At 41.7% G+C, this 20,637-nt stretch overlaps 1 long non-coding RNA gene across 1 annotated transcript in view; it reads right to left on the reverse strand.

Annotated features, from left to right (window-relative positions):
• Positions 1 to 16,188, reverse strand: part of LOC309364094 — a 56,387-nt gene extending 40,199 nt beyond the window's left edge. The window contains exons 1-2 of the long non-coding RNA XR_014165724.1: positions 15,903 to 16,188; positions 13,949 to 14,058 (exon numbers count right to left, since the gene is read on the reverse strand). This is a non-coding gene — a long non-coding RNA (uncharacterized lncRNA). The remainder of the gene's footprint in view (positions 1 to 13,948; positions 14,059 to 15,902) is intronic.
• Between the last annotated feature and the right edge of the window lie 4,449 nt (positions 16,189 to 20,637).

Raw genomic sequence — 20,637 nt, forward strand, 5'->3', positions numbered from 1 at the left:
TGACCAATCTTGGGGAACTTATGCAACTGTGTACACAAGCACTGCGGGACAGGTTAGGTCAACCTAGAAAAGAGCTCCTCTGCTCTTCCTTCCCCCTGGCCATGCATCATTGTCCCACCACCAAAACCTTGGCTATGAGCCTTCTTCCTCTGGGGGTTCCCATGGGATTCCCAACTGGTGCTTCCCAGCCAGTCCCTGACACACATAGCCATCATAGCTAGGAGTCATGGATAACTTTATACACGAGGATTTGTATAATCCTCTCTTAAAACCATCCCAGTGGGTATCCAGCCAACTGCTACTACTTGTGGGAACCTGTTTTGTCCAGGAACTTCTAGGCTCTGCCCCATTAGAGCTTGGGGGCAGGGAGGGAGAATCTTCATTGCCTCTTTTTTGTGAAGGGGATCTAGCTCTCTCTCCTGGCTAACTAAAGCTGTCCAAATTTTCTCCCATCTGTCTCACTCCTGGAACTGTGTGGCAAGCGAGCACAGCAGAGTAACGCAACAGGTGCCCCACGTTAGAGCCGCCACGTGTTCAGAGCTGCCGCCAGGGCAAAGGGAAGCAGCTCAGAGCCAGCACAGGGCACCACAAGGGAAGGAACCACAAAGTATTTGGAGCAGTGGTGGGAGGGAGAAGAGGAACAAAGTCTGATTCCAGGCTGGAGGAATTCCTGTGGTTTGTAAGGGGGCCCTCTCAGGCGCCCCCTCTCAGTTGTGAACTCCCAGATGTACAGCCAGGATCAGCTACTGGAGGCCACACAGCCAAACCCAACTCTTTACCACACAATTCCTAGGAGTATCAGCTGCCCCTGCAGTTGCCATCCTGGAGGCAAAAGCAGTGCTTGGTGAAGAGCAGTGATTGGGGGGGATCCATCTTTGGGATCCATGAGTACAGTTCTTGCCACTTGCCCTCTGTCTGAGGTGAGGGTAGCCAATGGTTCTCAAACCCTCAGTGAGTTTGGGAATATCCCCTGCTTGTGAAGACAGGCTCCAGCAGATTGAGAGGACGAGGCCAATAGCGGGTCTAATGGTCAGGAAGGAGGTTTCTAGGGGGAAGTGAGAGGCAGATGGGCCTTGTCAATCTGAGAGGTTAGCCTATCTAGAAGAATGAAAAATCAGATACCAAACCTCTGCTGCCTTGAGAGATATCTTCAGGAGAAGAAAAGTCTAAGGAGTAAACCCTACACAAATTTGGAGTGGAGGCAGTGGCGGAGAAAGAGGAATGCGGGGGGAGCGTACAGCCCCCGGCAGTGCGATCCCGGTGGGGTGCCATCATGGATGCTCCCCTACCCGCACTGGGCACCACGCCCCTGCTGGCAGCATGCCACATCCCCAGGACGCGCGTCAAGCCCCTGTGGGCAGCATGCCATGCTCCCGGGACGTGTGCCAGCCATGCCCCCACCTGCTCTCTGCCCCCCCCCCCGGTGCTGGAGCACAAAGCTCCGCCACTGAGTGGAGTCCCTAAGATGGTTGGATGACATCTTGTGCACCTCCCTCTGGCAACTCCTGCAGCCAAGTTGGTGCTAAATATGTTGCTCTGGTTTCCTTTGGACCGAGCAGCCCAGGACCTCCATACACACTGCCCAGGCTTGCACCCTGGGGAGGTTACTTAGGTGCTGCTAATGCAGCGGTTTGACTTCATCCCCAGAGGTGCACTCCATTGTCTCTAGAGACAAACGGATGCCAATAATGAATGAATAATCTTTGGTTAATGTAAGAGTGTACAATCTCCTCTCTCCTCCCCGTGCACACTGTTCTGGAGGTTCTCCTGAGCCAGTTTTGGGGGTGGGGTTGAAAACAGGCATGTGGAAGGCAGAGAAGGCAAAATCCCCATTGCACTTTCACTTTCACTGACAGCACTCATTAGTTGAATCCTGCCCCATGTATGCCACCTTGGTTGTCATGCTATAGAAACAAAGAAATAAAACAATCCATTCATACTAATTGGTCCCAGAGGTTTTTTTTAATGTTCTTGTAGTGGGCTTGCCCAATCTTAAATTGTCACCACCAGCAACAAAGACAGGGGAACATGTGTCTCTCCAGATATTCCAGGAGTACAATTCTCATCATTCCTGACCATGCTGGCCAAGGCTGATGGGAGCAGGAGTCCTACAACATCTGGAGATTCCCTGAAATAGCATTTCCAGTTACTAAAAACTGGAGACAAAAAAACTGCTGAGGCTGGAGGAGGATCGTTAAGGGGTCCTTCATCTCCTCAGATTTGTCCTAGCTCCTTTTTCCCCCCTTTTTCAGCAGTTTTTTGTCTTTTTTGTTTTTGTACTCTCTGTCACTCGATGTTTTTAAATCCCCTGTTACTTTTGTTATCCCCATTTTTTTTTTAAAGTATTCGCCCAGGACGATATCTACTTTTACCTCCCCACCCCCATTTTATGCTGTTATTTCTATGTATATTATGCTATGGCCACACGGCTAATGCAATAAATCTATTGATTGATATTAAAAACTGGAGGAATATCTAGCGGTCCATTCTCCATCCCAGTTCTCACTCTGTTGCCTGCTCAGGCCTCTGTGGAGACAGGACATGGATCACAACCAGCCATGCTATCCAGCAAAATCCAGGAAGGAGCTGAGTATAATTGGCCGCCTGCCTGCCTTCTTTCCAGAAACATATTAGCCGCTCTTCAACTGAAGCTCTTGGAGAAGCTTACCAAATGTGGAATCATGTACAGTAAAATATACTGAAACAGGAAACAACAGCAATAAAATTCCAGCATAAAATTAATGTAACTAACGTAGAGTTAAAAGACCCAGGCAATCTTAAAATGCTATTTGACTGGTGCTGTTAACAGAGGGGTGGGGGATATTTTTCACCCTGAGGGCCACATTCCCTTATGGAGGCCACAACCAGTTGTGAGAGGAGCCAGTGGCAAAAGTGGACAGAGCCACAAAGGTAAAGTTTATCTCGGTTACAGTAGGCTAGTTTCTACACACACACACACACACACACACACACACACACACACACACAGAGAGAGAGAGAGAGAGAGAGAGAGAGAGAGAGAGAGCTCTATCCTCTATCCAAGAGGCCTAAACCTTCAACAGTTTTTAGTGCTCAACCAAATACAGGTTATAGCCCCCCATCATCACAAGGAAACAAACAGGCCTCAAAAACATATTATGACACATATGATCAAATCATTATAATACACAAAGAGGCCTTATCAGAGTTCAAGGAGACATTCAAACCAGGCAAAAGACACCCAGGGTGGGAAGCAGGACCAGTGAGGGGTCTGGGGAGATTTTCAAAAGCCAGACAAAGAGGCCTTGGTAAAGATTACGGGATGGGGCGGTCACCTCTCCACAGTGAGTCCAGCAGCATCTCTCTGTTCTCTGCTGGTACAGGGCCATTAAAGCGCTACCTCCCTGCCCCCCTTCTTTCCCCCTTTAAATTCCTTAGATCTGCTGGCAACATGACAAGGCAGCCCAAGGAGCAGAGGGCCTGATGACAAGACTGCAGCATGCCATCACTTCCCATCAAGCCTTAGAGCCAGGCAATTGGAAGTGGAACATGAACTAGGCTTTGAAAGGCAAAAGGCAAAGAGAGAGAGAGCTTCCTCCCAACAGGGGGGGAATCGGTGTGTTGTCGCATAGCTCCATGCCTTGATTTATGATAAAAAATTTAAAGGAAATCATTTATATTTCAAAGGGCCTAAATAGCTGCATGAAAGTTTTATCTAAAGTAGCACTGTATTTACAGACGGCCCTACCATGCTAGAGGTAATTAATAGATGGATAAATGGCAGGCCTTTGTCTTTTTGCTTAACCCTCCTGCTATTTGGAACTTGTGAGTTAAAGTAAATAAATAAAAGGGGAAATGTTTGATTGCATACAAGAGCCTTAGCAATGGGTTTCTCCTGCTCATCCAGCCGCTGCCAGCTATTCGGATAATGAAACTGACACTTGATCTTCAGTTTCATGCACAAGGACTTAAAATGTCCTTTTAACTAAGATTACTGGGGCCGGGGCATAAGATGAGATGCCATTTTAATAAAGCATATTTTTAGAGGGGTCTCGAAAACAAGGCACTGTTTTAAAGACACATTCCAGATAAACACTGAAAGCTCAGATATGATATTCAGTTGGAACAAATCTCTTGTCAGACACTCTTTGTTTTCTGATAAGAATTCCACCCAAGTGCTTCCTGCCTCCTGAATGAATGAATGAATGAATTTATGAATTTTGGCTTGACTGATTTTCTTTTTAGGCATGGACTGCTCCATCTAACTGAGCTGACTCTTTATTGCATGAGGTTTAAAAAATAAAATAAAATCAAACCTTTCAGGCCCTGTCTGGTTTGTCTAAACCCCACAAACAGGAAAGTTGAAAACCATAAACAGGAACAAGTTAAAGACCCAGATGGCTAGCCATCAAGCAACTCTGTTCACATGAATAAAAGGAAAGCTGCAACCAACTTGAGAGATCATTCTCCTCCCAGTAAATTATTGATGGTCTTTCTGGAGGGAGGAGATGGAGAAGGAGGAGGAAATAAACAACACCCTGACAATGCTCCAGTGAACTCACTCTGAACACAAAATTATATGAAAAGTTTATGGATCTTTTCACGTGAATCATTTTATTATCTGACCCAGTTCAGAGATTAGGAGGAAACAGGCAGTTGTATAATAGAAGACTCTCTTTACAGTTAAACTGTACAACTAAGGAAACAACAGAACGTAGAACCCAGAATATTTTGCCTCATAGTTCAAAGTGTATAGCATTGACATGATTTCTCTTTCCATGTGTCAGGCACACATTATACATCCTGTTCAAGCAGTCAGATGCATCAAATCACCTTAGTTGTTTTGCCTGACCCAATATACTATTGCTCTTGATGTGCTCTAGGGGCCAGTTTGGTTCCTAAACTGGGTACTATGGTACTGTTGCAGGTAACTGAATACACACTGGCAAACACACTGAATTTTATCCTTTTCCCCCTACCCAGTGGGCAACCTCAGTGATAGGGCCCAGCCCCAAACAAGAAAAGTAATGGCAGTCTTTTTTACCAGTGATGACCCCACAGCTAGTTATCACAATTTGGAGTGCAGGCAAAGGTTACCAATACTGTATAGATGATGAAACTTTGAGACAGTTTAACCCTATGTAGAATACATTTTAGTAGTGAGCTATTTGCAGGCATTTCATACACGGATATCAAGATTTGAGTGGGAGTTAAGGTATTTTGCAGAAAACTGGATATTGTCCTTTCGCATTACATTTGGAAGATGGAATCATATGTGTTATTTATATATTTTGACGCTGTTTGGAGTTGTTTTAAATTGACATTTAAATTGTGATTATTGTTTAACTTGTGTATTATGTAGAAAAGCAGGATCAAGAATGACTTTTGTACACCGAGTCTGGTTTCACATCTGTATTGATATCTAGATTGTATTGATAATGTTTTAATGGTAACATTCCTTAGCTAAAACATGTAGTAATTCTCATCAAATCATATTCATTTTCATCTCCTGCCTAGTTTCAGTAATTTTGTTTTAATTTAATTTAACTTTTTGTTTGATCTCTTCTCATTGTATGGAATTATTGCAAGTCTTTTTCTAATGTATTTTTTTAACACTATCTCTGTAATTCGGGTAAATATTGTTACTGTTTTCTTAGCTTTAATATACTCAAAAATCAATAATATATATATTAAAATAGTTCCAGCAATTAAAAGACTATTCCACATACAATTGACAAATTGTTCTTTTTCTCAGGTTAAAAACATATAACTTTTTATTTTAAAAATCTAGTGGGTTCCCCTCTCGTTTTTCTACATTTACTCATGTGCTGCCCTTTGGAAAGAAGATCACAATGCTTCAAAGTGTAAGGCAGTAGCATGAAATTACACCACAAATAAATAGTGAAACATAGCACTCAGTTTGGTGGATCCGAAGAAAATGCTGTAGTAGTAGTAATAATAATAATAATTTTTTCTCTATACCCTGCCCTCCTCAGCCAGGGTTGGGCTCACGGCGGCTAACACCAAATATAAATTACAATAAAATGTAATAGAAAACTACAACAAACAAACAAACAAACAAACAAACAGTTAATTAAAATATGGCTTAAAATGCAGCTTAAAATGCAGCTTCATTTTAGTAGTAGCCCATAAATCAAGACCATAAGGGGAGGAAACATCAGATATTCACTTGAGCCAACTATCCATGCTGGTCCTACCTGGGCCAGCAAAAAAGCAAAGGGAAAATTTATATGCCAAATCCCATTTAAGGGGTCAGAGTGAATCTAAGCTGAAGGCCAGGTGGAACAGCTTTGTCTTGCAGGCCCTGCGGAAAGATGTCAAATCCTGCAAGGCCCTAGTCTCTTGTGGCAGAGCATTCCACCAAGTCGGGGCCAGGGCTGAAAAGGCCCTGGCCCTAGCTGAAACCAATCTAACCTCCTTGAGGCTCGGGACCTCCAAAATGTTGTTATTTATGGACCTTAAGGTCCTCCGTGGGGCATACGAGGAGAGGCGGTCCTATCTTTCCTAACCTAAAGAATTTTACTTCGCCTTGCCACCTTACAGATTCTCTGCAAAGCTGCATGAGTAGAATTTTCAAGAAGATAAAATTTAATTATGAACTTTGGATCAATTGGTTTGCTGGTGGTATGGTGCACTTGGGCAGGTTTGCTCAGAGTAATTCCAAAAGATTTCAATGAGGCTTACTTCCAAGCAAGTATGCATAGGATTGCAGCCTAAAAAAACACTTTCTCCCCAAGAAATATCTAGTGGTTTTTTAAAAAAGCCATTGCAATGTCTTTTACCACTGTATTTGAAAAGCACTTTCCTTGACACTAGAGAGAAGCTCCGCACAGGAGATGACATGGCTCTTCCATTGTCCAATCTGATCGAGGAAATGTCTAGTGTTACCCAGACGGTCAATTATTCATCAGCTAAATAGCCAAGCATCAATTACCTGGCTTGATTCTCTTATTCATTAAGGAGATTGAACAGCCTAGTTTAACAAAGCAAGAGGAAAGTTGCTAAGCTACAGGGGATACCTGACCAAGCTGCCCACACATGGCGAAACTTCGCAGTCCAGGAGAAGGAAAAGTTAGACAAACGGCAGAGTCCTGTGGATGGAACTTAGGGAATGCTTATGAAAAGCCACATCTACCAGCAAACAGTCACATTATAATTCAACCTGAATATCTTTCCTGAGAAATTGGGGCAGGGGAAATCAGGGAAAAAGTAAAAATGCAATTAGTAGGCATACTGAAGGGTTATTCAGAGCATGAAACAGATACTAAATGGATACTAAGGGGGCACCCATTAATTATGTAACACCTTTGCAGGTGCTTTTTTCAGGACCAACCCCCACATGATCTGGAAGACACACCAGAAGTAAGGTACTCCAGTGGTAATGCAAGATATCCCATGGCTAAGGTGAGTCCTGGAGGTGTCAATTCAGAATATTCAGGGAAATCTCCCAGGAAGGAGAATCCAAGGTGGTTGGATGTGTTTCTGAATAGGGTTTTCACCCTTGAATGGGTAACTCACAGAGTAATCCAACTCTTAATACATCCAGCTGAACAAGTTTTGGATGGAGTGGAGGTATGCCTTTGCCACTGGTAGGGAAGCCCCACTATGGAGAAGCACTCCAATGTGCCTGCCCAAGAAGTAGGTGGGAGGAAGCTACCAACGGTGACTTTCCTCACCAGCAGTAGCCAGTAGAACTCCCCTAAACAGGGCACTTTGGAGAGAGGGAGAGGCAAGGCCGAACTGGCACAGGATCCACCGAGGGTGCCGACTTGCCCCCCACATTGCAGGGACGCATCAGGTGACGCGTCACATTACACATCATGTGATGCATCCTGCCCCCACCTAGTGTGCTCACTCACTCGCCAGGTCAGGACACACAGGTGTCCCGGTGCTCATACACCGGGTGGGGAGTAGGGGCCACAGAGCTGGGCTCTGCACCCTGCCTCCTCCTCCCCGTGTGATATTGGTGGATAGGAGGCAGAGCGGGCCTAGATCCTGTGTCAAGTCCACTGCCTGGCAGTTTATTTCCTGCCTCCTTACCTCCCACTCTCTCTGGCACAAGCGGCAGGGCTGTAGAAGTGGTTTGGAAAAAAACCTCTAAGCAGAAAATCTATCAACGATTGGCATAAAAAAATTGAAACTACGGGTGGTGCAAACTTAGAAGTCCTGGATGACCATGTGTATCAGAAGAAGTTGATAGTGTTTGCACAGCCATTCGATGAAGCCCAGGAAAATAAACGCGGAGAATGAGTTGCATTTGGGCAGAAATGGATTACAGTACGGGTTTGATATGTTGTGTGACAAAGGGTGCACACATAGAACATCTGTGACTGTTTCTAAAAAAACTTTAAACCTTCCCCTACAGTTCTGTTACAGCTAACATAAGACATATTACATTCTTCTTTTTTATAGTGCGTTGAAACTGTATACTTCATTATGAATCACCCTGTATATATGAAGGCACCAGAAACATACACATTTGTGGAAGAATAATTTTTGGAGGCTACTTAGGTCATTTCTTATATTTATGCATACCTAAACCAAGGACATTAACGTTGCACCTTGCTTTGTATTTGCACTGTATTTACGAGTATGGTGCACAGGGCGGGTTTCGTTTTGATCATATTTCTGGTCTGTTCACTGCAATAAATTGATAGTGCTGATGATAAAAATATGAGAAAGGCAGTCAAAAGAAAATAATAAGGTTCAGCAGAATGGATAAAACCAGCTAGATTAAAATCAATTTACACTACATGCTGGAATGCCCAGGCCAACAAAAACAACAATAGATGCTGGAAAGTTGGTTCAGGGCAAACTTCCCATAGGGAACATTGCCTGTACTTAACCATGCTTGTGATGAATGGGTCCTCTGCAACAGGCGCGCCGAGTTGCGCCCAACATTTTTTGGGTGTGTGTGTCACATGTGCATGACGTCACACGCATGACGCCACCCCCAACACCCACCGGGTGCCCCCTCCCTTCAACAAGCTCCCATCGAAGCCTGGCTTTAGCATGTGAGGGAACTTCCTCAGAGTGAAGAGTTGGCGGCAGAGAGCTGCCGCCCTTCTCCTCAACTGGGCTGCAAGCACACAACTCCTCCGCTGCTGAAAGAGGCTGCTGGCTGGGGCAGAGACCAGCTGCGGCTGCTCCGTCCCCGGGTCAGGCCTGACCCGAGGGGCGGAGACAGACTGCGGCGCGCAAGGGATTGGGCGCACGCATTGGTTCACCCTCGCGCGTCCCGCCCGGCTGCCGAGCACTCAATATGGGGAGGCTGAGCTCCGTGCCCCAAAATATTGAGGTGGCTGAAGCCCCCTCCGCCCCATATAGTCGGCGTCGCTGCTCTGCAGTGTTGCTATGAGTACAGAGGGCTTCTCCACTCTTTCCATACTTTAAAGCTCTGCGTCCAAGCACACTTTTTTTGCTCCAGAGCTGTGGAAACTTGCACTTTAAAGCTCAATCGGAGCAAACAGCAATCCACGGAAAACCCGAGTCGATGTTTGCTCTGACTGAGCGCTAAAGAGCGGGTCTTGTGGAAAAGGCTCTGGAGCAAACAACATGTTTGTTTTTCTGTGATGGTGCTTTTAAGCGCAGACCTGTGCCTGGAAAGAGCAAGGCAAAAGATAAGGGCATCTAAGCCATAAGTGCCAATTTTTGCATCACATTACCAAATATTCCAAAGGGGTATCTTGTGATAGGGAGAGCTGCAGCATAGGGTTGTGGCATATTTAGATCGCCGTTTTGCTCCAGAAGCCTGACAAATCTGGGTACTTAAAATAAGTGACAACCCACAAGCAGACTACATGAATCCTCCGCATGTTGTCACTTGCCCTTCCTGACCCACATTCACTAGAAACCAATATGAAAACAGCCGCGTATTGGACCTGCAACTCAGAAACATGACTAGCATTAGTGTTTGGATTTGCCTGCTTCTTAACATCAGTGCTCACTGAAACCTTCATTAAACTTTGAAGGCAAAACGTAACAACCAAAGTGGGAGGACAAAAACCCCATCATGTCACCTGAAATTAGAACAATCTCTTTCCGTTTGCATCCCCCCCCCCCCAGTTTGTAATTAATTGTAAAAGCCAAACAGAATAGTGGTGTGCTTGACTTTGGGGAAGACTAAGCAGTTGTGCATTGGCCAAAAAGATGTGCGTGGTTTGTCACATGATTGCTGAAATCCCATGTACAGTGTCAGAGCTGACAAGCCATGGCTTCCTGTGCCATTTTAACTATGTTTTATTAAGGAGTGGGACCCGCTGGGCCTTGTAGCTGGCACGGCTTCCTTCTCACATACCAGCTGAATTCCCACCACTGCCTCAGATACTCTCTAGCTGGATGCATTACATGGTATTTTTAGAAGCCCTGCGTGCCATCTTCTGTCACATGTCTCTCGAGATTTTTCCACTGTTTTTCACCCATCAAAGATGCATCCTGTTGTTTTGTGTGGGTTTCAGCACTTGGGGAAGGAAGCAGGGAGGTCTTAGAACATGCTGCATTGTTAAACAGTGCAGCTGAAATGAAACAAGATGTGCACATGTTACATGTTATGACAGAAAATATCTAGAGGTGGCTTTCAACCGCCTGCTCCCTGCAACAAAATGCCCAAGAAATTCAACACCTCAAGCCATAGTGGTCTGTTTGCTTGCTCCCAGTTTTGGCCTCAATGTTCAGTTCTACTCCTCCTGCATCACACAACCTTCTCTGACAACAGGTTTGTACTGAGCATGTGCAGGGGACACCCTTATGTCTGCATAACATTGGCCACAAAAATGCCTTTTAATAAAAACTGTAAGCGTGTTATACAGCTCATGGATTATGGCACATTACTAGAGATGCTCTCATGGGCTTCAGAAAACAATTTCCCCAAAGGCAAACATAGAAATCATTCCCCCCAAACCACCCCAGCAAAGTCTATGGTAGGAAAACATACATCACTTGTCAACTTCTCGAGATCATTCTCGAGAAATGGCTTTAATTCATACAAAAACAAGCCATTTCTCATAGTTTCTAGTGGTAGCTGGTGCCCACTGGGCTGGTGGAGTGGAATCAGGGCCACCAACAGGAGCCCTGGTGTGCCCCAAGCCCCCACCCTACTAATTTCAGAAAGTGTTGCCAAGCCCTGCACTGGTTGTAAGAAGGCAGGCAGGTATGGGCTGGATGAGGGGTGTCCCATTCCTTACCCTCCAACATTTCTCTGATGAAAATAGGGACGTCCTAAGGAAAAGAGGGACATTCTAGGATCAAATCAGAAACTGGGATGTCTTCTGTAAATCTGGGTCTGTCCCTGAAAAATAGGGACAATTGGAGGGTCTGCCATCTGCCCTAATGGATCAGCTTCCACTAATCATTTCTACCCCAAGTTAAGCATGAGCCTAAATTTAATAATTTATCTCTCTTAGATTGCTGAGCTTCAAATCTGCCTGTTGAATCATTTCTAATGATAAGTCATAGAACCTAGTCCCCACCCACAATTTCTTATTATAATGGTGTGACTTGATTTCGCCAACTCACCCTTAAAAGAAATGAATATGTATATGGAGGGAGTGCAGGTGTAAGATTTAAATAATATATTAGGACCACAAAATATATTATTTAAATATATACATCTCTTTCTGTGTGTGTCCTGTCTCTTTCTCGCACACACTCACACCTACACACCCTCCATAAAGATATACTTTTCTCCACAACAAACATTTTGAAAGCTGGAAAGTTCTGTGAAACCCCAAAGCTATGATGGTCTAATAAAAGGCAGCATCTTTAAAACATGGCTATCACCTAAATACTAAACCATTTCGAATAAACTGCCATGCGAATGCAACCACAGTGAGCTCTTTGGAAAAAGCATGGGATTCAAGCACAGCAGATAGACAAACAGACAAACAAACAAACAAACATATACAGCCTACGACTAAGTAATGAAGGAAAGAATTCAGGAAAGCCTTTCAAACAAAAGGTGTACTTTGAGCACAAGAAGAGTAGCATTGGCACAGAGTATAACACTCACTGCTTATGAAATGGATTTCAAATGTTCAAGGCCTGCTCTCTTCAAAAAGTGTTCCTTATCTTTCCCTGACCTGTGAATAACCCAAAGTCACTCTAAAATGTGAATCCAGAAAGTGGATGGAACTGTTGTTTGACATATTTTTGGCCACAGGAGACCATACCAAGAGTACATTATAGTGGCTCGACTCCAAATAATTTTCACATGAATTACTAAAGTGCCATAAATGTATAATTTATTAGCATTTAAATAAATCACAGAGACCATGAGTGCTTTAAAGTTATCAGCATAAAGATGCACAGAATACCAAATTATAATTACTTAAAAAAGGTTCTTCTGTACAATAACCTCATGTGTACTATATTGCATGTTCAAAACAAGATGAACAGAGTTAAGCACCAAGATGATCATAGCCATTTTCAGACTGTGCTCTGGAGATAAAGTTTATCAGGAGATATTCAGTGAGCAGATAAGGTCATGGCAGGCAAACTTCTCTGGAAGGTGGTTCACTCATCACAACTTGCCAGTGCTACAGTTAAGTTAAGTAATTGTAGACCAGGGCAGGGAAAGAACTTGCAGCCCTCCAGAGTTGTGGCTGGGCTTCACTTTTCTTCCATCCCAGCCAGCATGACCAATGGGTCAGGGATTATTGGAGTTGTAGCCCAACATCACCTAGACATTCCCTACTGAGTGGTCACCTGAGAGTGGGTGGGGGAGAGAAAATGAGCTATTGCTTTAACTTGCTAGGAAAAAAACAACTGGGAAAGACGCAATCCACCTAGTCCAATTCTGTCGCTTACCCTGTTTTCACAGCCAAAACTCAAAGGACAAAAATTACCCATGTGAAGAGCAACTTAGTTTATTCACTTTGACATCCTTCCTTCAAATCACTGTGGTTGGAGTGCACTGGGAAGATTATTCAACCAACCAACCAACCAACCAATCATTGCATTTGTTTTCTACCTTTTTAAAGTTAAAACTATGCTCGAGGCAGCTTGCAACATGTAAAAAAATTACATAACTACAAACATAACTAAAGTAGTCATAAACAATCATTGAAACATCAAAAAATACACAACCAATTTGAACGGTCCCCATAAATCATGAGATTCAAAATAAAGATACAAAAAATTAACGTCAACAACACCAACAACCCCCACCCACTTTTAATCACTGATTAAAAACTGGACCTGTCCATAAAAACAAAAGACCCTGCCCTAATTCCTTCATCCCACCCCTCTTGATTAATTTCTCAGAAAAGAAAAGAGGGGTGGGGGTGGTCATGTGCTTGACATTTTGGAAATGCTGAAGCAACAGAGCTATTCCAAAGTTGAGGATTCCCTGATTCACCCTGATGTGCCTTGTTAACAATGCAATCCAATTTGGGAATGTGAGAGTCTGCCTTGAATCATCCCAATTTACCTGGTTATTTCAAATACACAAAGAGACGATGCACACCCCTAGAATACACTGGCTGTCTTGAGAAGTGCCATTATGATGAGAGCTTACAAATAATTGTGGCCAATTGCACAACTTAAGTAACGTCCACACCATACTTTTAATCCACTCCTACACTACTTTTAACAGTCGTGGCTTCCCCCAAAGAATCCTGGGAAGTGTAGTTTGTTAAGAGTACTGGAAAGCTAAGCTGGGGGGGGGGGTTAAACTACAGTTCCCAGGATCCTTTGAGGGCAGCTGTGACTGTTAAAGTGACATAAGCCTCTTTATGCAGCATTCTGAACCTTCAAACGCTATGTATTTCATAATATGTTGGGATTCCAGTATGGCCTAGATGCGGGTATATCATAAATGCTCCTTTTTAATCTTTATGCAAACATGCCCACAAATACACAAGGCTCTTGCTAAGCAACCTGGCCGTGACATTGATCCAGTACTTCCCCAAAATTACAGAAAAAAGAAAAAAGAAAAGATTGAGGCACTTGCCTATCGATGCTGAAAGCATGGAGTATTGTTGGCGGGAGGATCCTGTGTTCTGAACACTGTGTCAAGGCAGCCCAGCTCAACATGCAACATCAGCCTTTTCTATCACAACACTGCTACAAACATATAAAATTGAAATTCTCAATAACTGAAAGAAATTTATGAATGTTTATTTTACAGTATATCTAAATGGCTAGCTGAAAGAAAACAATGCAAACCAGTATGAGCAATGTCTAAAAAACTGAAAGATCATCATAATCTGTCTTGCTGCTGCAAAGGCGCATTTCAGTTTATATTGAAAACAAAATAAAATGGCCAAAAATATTATGAAGTGCATCACATTTCTTGGTCGCACATAGCTAGGGTCACAACAGATATTGCTTTTAAATATGTTTATCTGAAGATTAACATAAAGACTGTTCTGTAGAGTCTCCAATAAATGGGATTTGTTTTGTGCGTCGCCCTCCTCCCAGGGGATCTGAGCTCAGATTCAGCTTGCAGATGAAGATGGATGAAGTCAAGTCTGACAGACATAAATAATGCAGCCTGCTAGAAGTAACACTGTAGCATAGCTAGGCACACCTCCTTTCAGGCGAGGTGGGATACAGGTAGGAATGGATAGCTTTTTCCAAGTGCTCACTCAGAGAGGTTCACATCATTATCTTAGTTATCTTTATAATAACCCTGTATGGAAGATTATTACCCGCACAATCCACATGGGAGAAAGAGCATGGCCATCACATAAACTATTCACCATTTTTGCACCTTCTTTTCTCATGTATTGCTTCTTCCAATACTTTTGGGATGGCAAGCTCTTGTACAGATGAGGCCTGAGAGCCAACAGACACACAATGCTGACCAGAGATCTTTTGCTGCTCAAAGCAGGGATGAGGTAGGACCCAGATAGCACCCATGGCCCTTCTAGAGGCGGCCTGACTACAAGCAAGCCGTGAAGGCTTTTAAGCAGAGGTTGGATGGTCATCTGTCATGTATGACCTGGCTGAGATTCCTGCATTGCAGGTTAGGCTAGATGACCCTCAGGGTCCCTTCCAACTCTACAATTCAATGATTCCATGCCACGTTGGGGATTGTAAAAGCCTTTCAGAATTTCCCTGTTTTATAGAGAGCATAAAGACACATCATGCCCACAGATTACAGATTCAGTGATCTAGCTAAAGTCATTCTGCTCTCAGCAACAAAAAATTAAGGATTTCTTTACCACTGTTGTTTATGCAGGTATCGAAGTACTGAAGATTAGAAATGAAGGCCATTTGGGGTGGTGGATTAGAGCCAATTTAATGTGTACATATTTCTCAATAATCTTCTACACAGAGAAAGATCTAGGCTGCATCAAACTTCTAGAAGTGTCCCCAACTGCCAGGGCAGCTTTTCAGAAATTAAATTGTGTGTGTGTGTGCGTGTGGGGGATCTTTACACATGTATTTTTAGAGCAAAAGAAAACATATTATCACAAAAGCTCACAAGCTGCTTCAAGACCAGAATGGTAAATCATTCACAAGCACATTGGGCAACCTCGGAGAATTTAATTTCTCACAGTCTAACAATGGCTCCCTGATAGTGCACTAGCATGGGCCAGCCTAATTTAGGAATTACTGTTCTTCCGTGTCTTAGCTCTTAAAAGGTATGGCCTAAAAACAGAGGAAGCAAATATTACTCAACCTAGCAGATCTAGGTTGCCTAGATGCAGAATTGTCTAGAAAATGTACCTTACCTTGAGTTCAAGGATATACAGTGGTACCTCAGGTTACATACGCTTCAGGTTACAGACTCCACTAACCCAGAAATAGTGCTTCAGGTTAAGAACTTTGCTTCAGGATGAGAACAGAAATCGTGCTCCAGCAGCGCGGCAGCAGCAGGAGGCCCCATTAGCTAAAGTGGTGCTTCAGGTTAAGACCAGTTTCAAGTTAAGTATGGACCTCCGGAACGAATTAAATACTTAACCTGAGGTACCACTGTACAGGCAAATCTGTTTTCATAAATTACCGATGTTTTCTTGCTTTTGCCGTGACGTGAATTTCAGAATAGTGAACAATATCCTTCAGTTATTATTGTCCTAATACTTGATATCTTACTATCCCTCCCTCTATACCATCGTCATCAAGAGAACTCCACTACCCATTTTATTACAGTTAAGTTGGAGGCAAACATAATTAAAAAGCACACTATTCGTTTTATCCATGTAATAAAAAGTGAGCTTTATGGTTGTATTAATTTTATATTATATTATTATTATTATTATTATTAATTATTTGTAAGCTGCCTCCCAAACAACACAAATTCATTGGAAAGGTGAGGTAAAATAATTTTCCAGTTCAGAATAGTTGGGGCAGGGCAGTTAAGTTGTCCAAGAATTTTCCTGAAGGTTCTGTCACAAAGCTGCTGTTTATCTCAAACTGCCCTTCCTGAGAGGAAATAGCAAAATTCTGAGGTAAGCATTCACATCTGTCACAGGCTTAACCAACCTGTATTACTTCAATAAAGATACCCAACATTTTACCACAAAAGAACTGCACCTTCTCTCCAACTGCTTATGTCTATGCGTATGAATATGTATACGTATGTATTTATTAACACACACTCTGCACCAAGCACTCACGCGAGTATACCTCAGAAGAAATGAAGCAATACAGCTCTTTTTCTGATTATAATTTTTTGGGAATGGCTATTTTTCCAAATTTCAATTCAATCTGTTTTATGCCTTTTTCGTTTGTAGTTTTATGCCATTCCATATTATTTCTTTATTGCAAAAAAGTCAACATGCATCTTAGAAATTCAGAGTGTAATCAATAAAACAAACATTACATGTATGAATTTAAATGTATAAACAGTTAGAAATCCAACAATATCTCCTAATATACTATTACACAAGTTCACAATCTTGTAAAAACTATAATACAAGTTTACTATACATTGAGAGGAATTTACCATTCCTTTTCACATGATTTTGTTAAAAACTGTTGAAGCATCTCCACTGTATGTGGGCATATATTTTTCAAATCAGTTTTCAGATGCTAGGCTTTTTTATGCTCAAGGATTTAAAACAAACCAACCAAAATTTTTATACCACAGTTTAATTGACAGCTTATATAGTAGAAGCATTAATATCTGTAAAGATTGAGGGGGTGATTCACTGACCATTTACATTGTGGCATTCTTCTGGATTGCAATGGGATTACACACTAAGTGGTCAGTGAAGTGGTACTCCTTGTGTAGTAGCCTTTTATTTCAGATTGATTTATCATTCTCAAGTCACTTAGTAGGTATTATATTATGCTCTCCATCACAGCTTATGAATGCAGAAGTGACAATTCCACAGCAGTAAAAAATGAAGTGTTACCAGAAGTTACCTACCTAGAAACACCAATGGTATCCTACTAAGTTCTAATACACAACACAGGGAGATCCATAGCTATGTCAAAATGAAGGTCACTTTGAACTAGTTTTCCTTTCTCCTTTGTATTAAGTGAGTTACTACTATGCTGCCCATCACTTACATTCTCAGTAACGTAATAGTATGCTTTCAATATATGGGTTCAGGGGCACAACTCATTTTTGTGCTTCTGGCCTGAGAAATCACATTTAAGATGTCACCAGAGGATTTATGTAAGCCAACAAATATTTTAAAAGAAAAGAGAAGGGGGAAAATCCCCATTAAATAAATATTTTCCCCATGGCCCCTAATCTTTCTCGCTCCCCATGAAAAAAAAGCCAACACTCTGAGCAAGGACATCCATCCTGTTCTGAACAGTGTGCAAACAAAATGTTATTTTAAAACCATATGAAAAGGAATCCTATCCGGTCTACCTGTGCCAAAGGCTATTGAAATTTCTCTTACAGCTTCATTCACTCACTGTAATCTTCCGGATACAAAAATACAAGAATTCTTATGGAAATCTAGATGCTGGTAGTTTTAGTACACAAAAAAGCAAAATATTTACACAATTATACAGTTTTAAGAAAACCCTGTACAATATATATATACACATATATAAATCCTTTGTTCCCTCTATCATTTGATTAAACTGTTTAGATTCAAGCATTTTGCTGCAATGGGTCAGTATATGTGATGGCCACATACTGAGTCACAGGCATTCCAAAGACATTGCAGGCAATGGGGGGAAGAGCAAGGCTTTGCCTGTTACGGTGTGCAATATTCGTGCTTTCTTCTTTTAACGTAATTCACTGAGATTAAACATTAGTCGGAATGTAGCAATAATCTAGAAAACAAAGGTCTTTGTGTAAAGGGCAAAAAACTGCTGACAAATTACACTCCTCTCCAAGTATGACTTGGAATTTAAATTGATACTACTTTGGACTTTACATACCACAACACACACACAACAGTACCCAAAAGAATAGGAAGAACAGAGTGCTTGACTTCATGTAGCTAGCCGAGATCTAATGTAGTACTTCTGATACTTAAGAGAGGGTAAAGTACCATTTGCAGTAATACATTTTAATAGAAAACTTCAAAAATAATAGTATTTTTTTTAAACTTGCTTGCATTAGTGTTCCAGTACCACAGTTGAGAACAGTACTGTTTGCTCTGCTTCTTTGACTCTAACATTCAGAACGCTGTGGCGTAACATACTTTCCTATATAAAATGGCCCTACTGTGTACTGGCATAGTACAGAGGCACCAAGAGTGGGGGGAATCTACAGGACAATGTGCTTAGGCTTAACAGAAGCAAGTGACACATGAGTTGAGTATGAAGATCTATTGCCCTGGAAAGCCAAAATAGTTAAATACGGTTTCTACCGCAATCTACCCCAGCTACTGTTAGGTGCTATAAAAAAAGTGGTGTGGGTGAAGGGAGGGAAAACATAACCAAACAGCATGGAAATAAAAAGCATTTAAGCTAATCACTCTCTTTTCAACATTTCTTTTACCAAAGTTGCTCTCTTTAGAGTTAAGCACAATATTATTAGAAGTGATGGTCTCATATCATTTTAATAATTTTTCTAAAAAAGACTTAGGGCTTTCTGAGTTAAAGAAAGAACAAGTTGCTTTGAATACTGTGGAGGCTTGACCTAAAAAGGTTAAAAAAGAAGAAGCTTATTTAGCTACAAAGGACAGAAAATGAACTCAAATGGCTGGACACTTTTAAAAGCACTTAGATGTATTTACTTATACCAGCTATTCATCAAGCACTAACTGCTCTGTTCGTTTTAATAGGATTCATGCAGGAGGTCCATGGATGCTCCATGAAAATAAATGTGGAATTCACAGAGCAGTGGTAAGCTGCACCCAAAAATTAGTAAGGCTGGACTATGTCTGAAGATTAGATTGAGAAGAACTGCCTTATTAGACAAGAGTAGCTGTCATTGATGTGGACTTGTTTGAATGTGGAGATGGGCAGCATTGCCCTGTAATTTTGCTAGATAGCTGAATGGTATCATCCACAGTAAGATTAGGAGCAATTCTGGACAGGTGTGAAACTTACTCAAACTGAATAACTTGTCTGCCACCTAACTAAGGGACTTTTGAATTACCAAATTCCAGGAAATGTTGACGTATAAGTGAACTTCACAGAAAGCTCTCATCTCACACTCTACATTACTAAATAAAGCCTATAAAGCCATTGATAGCTTGAAAAAGGTCCATATTTTAAAAACAAAATAAACACAAGTTGGGCTTGAAAGATTGATACATTCCATCTTCAGAGGATCACAACCACCTTTGAAACACTTAGCCTTTGGCTGATCGTGGCTACTTATTTGTTAAGTTTAATATCTCAAACTCACACTTGCTTTCTTGCGTGTATGAAAATAAAAACAAAAAACGAAAACAATTTTTGGCTCATTGACTTCCTTTAAATATTTTTTTAAAAGTTTTAGTTCAACAATTCTAAAACTATTGATTCCATTTCAAGTTTCATCTTCTCCAGGAACGAGATTCATCTTCGTCTTCGTCTTCGTCATCATCATCTTCAGGCAAAAATAAATCTGAAGCTTCTGTCTCCTGAATAAAGACAAAATATAATATGCTTATTTTTTTTTAATGTACGATACCACAACAGTCAGTTGCAACCTTTTGGTCCATATCAGTGATTCTACTTGACTTGAAAAATGTGGGCAAAATGTTCCCTTGGATATTCCTCTAAATATGCTACCTGCCAGGGTTAAACATGCAGAGAAAACATAGCAAAAATGGAGCTGGGTGGTGAAATGTGACAACTGAATCTGAGTGCTCTGAAGTGATTAGAGAGCATAAGGGACAGGGCCTTCTCAGCAGCGGCCCCTACCTTATGAAACGCCTTCTCAAGGGATGTGCTGGCCACTTCAGCTTAAAAAAACACATCACTTTTCAAATAGCCTTTATGTGTCTTATTGGTCATGCAGTTGTTTTTGTGGCTCTGGAAACGGCTTTTGTATTTGCTAAATTATACTGTATTTTTCGATTATATAGCATCATAATAAATTATAAAGTAATACAGCTTTGAGTATTATTTTAACAGAAAAAGCAAGGTATAAATATCAAATTAATCTAATATAATTGTAATATACTCTTGTGTTTTATGCTTGTATTTTGCTTGGCACCTTGGGTGGACTTGGTTCAGAAAGGTGGTGTATAAATGGCTAAAAAATTAAAAACAACCAACTGTCCACCATCTGATTCATGCTATGGAGTTATGAACCAAATTAAAGAACAGGAGGATCTAGTCACAAAA

This window comes from Podarcis melisellensis, assembly GCF_964234715.1.
Source record: "Podarcis melisellensis genome assembly, chromosome: 2".
Taxonomy (NCBI): domain Eukaryota; kingdom Metazoa; phylum Chordata; class Lepidosauria; order Squamata; family Lacertidae; genus Podarcis; species Podarcis melisellensis.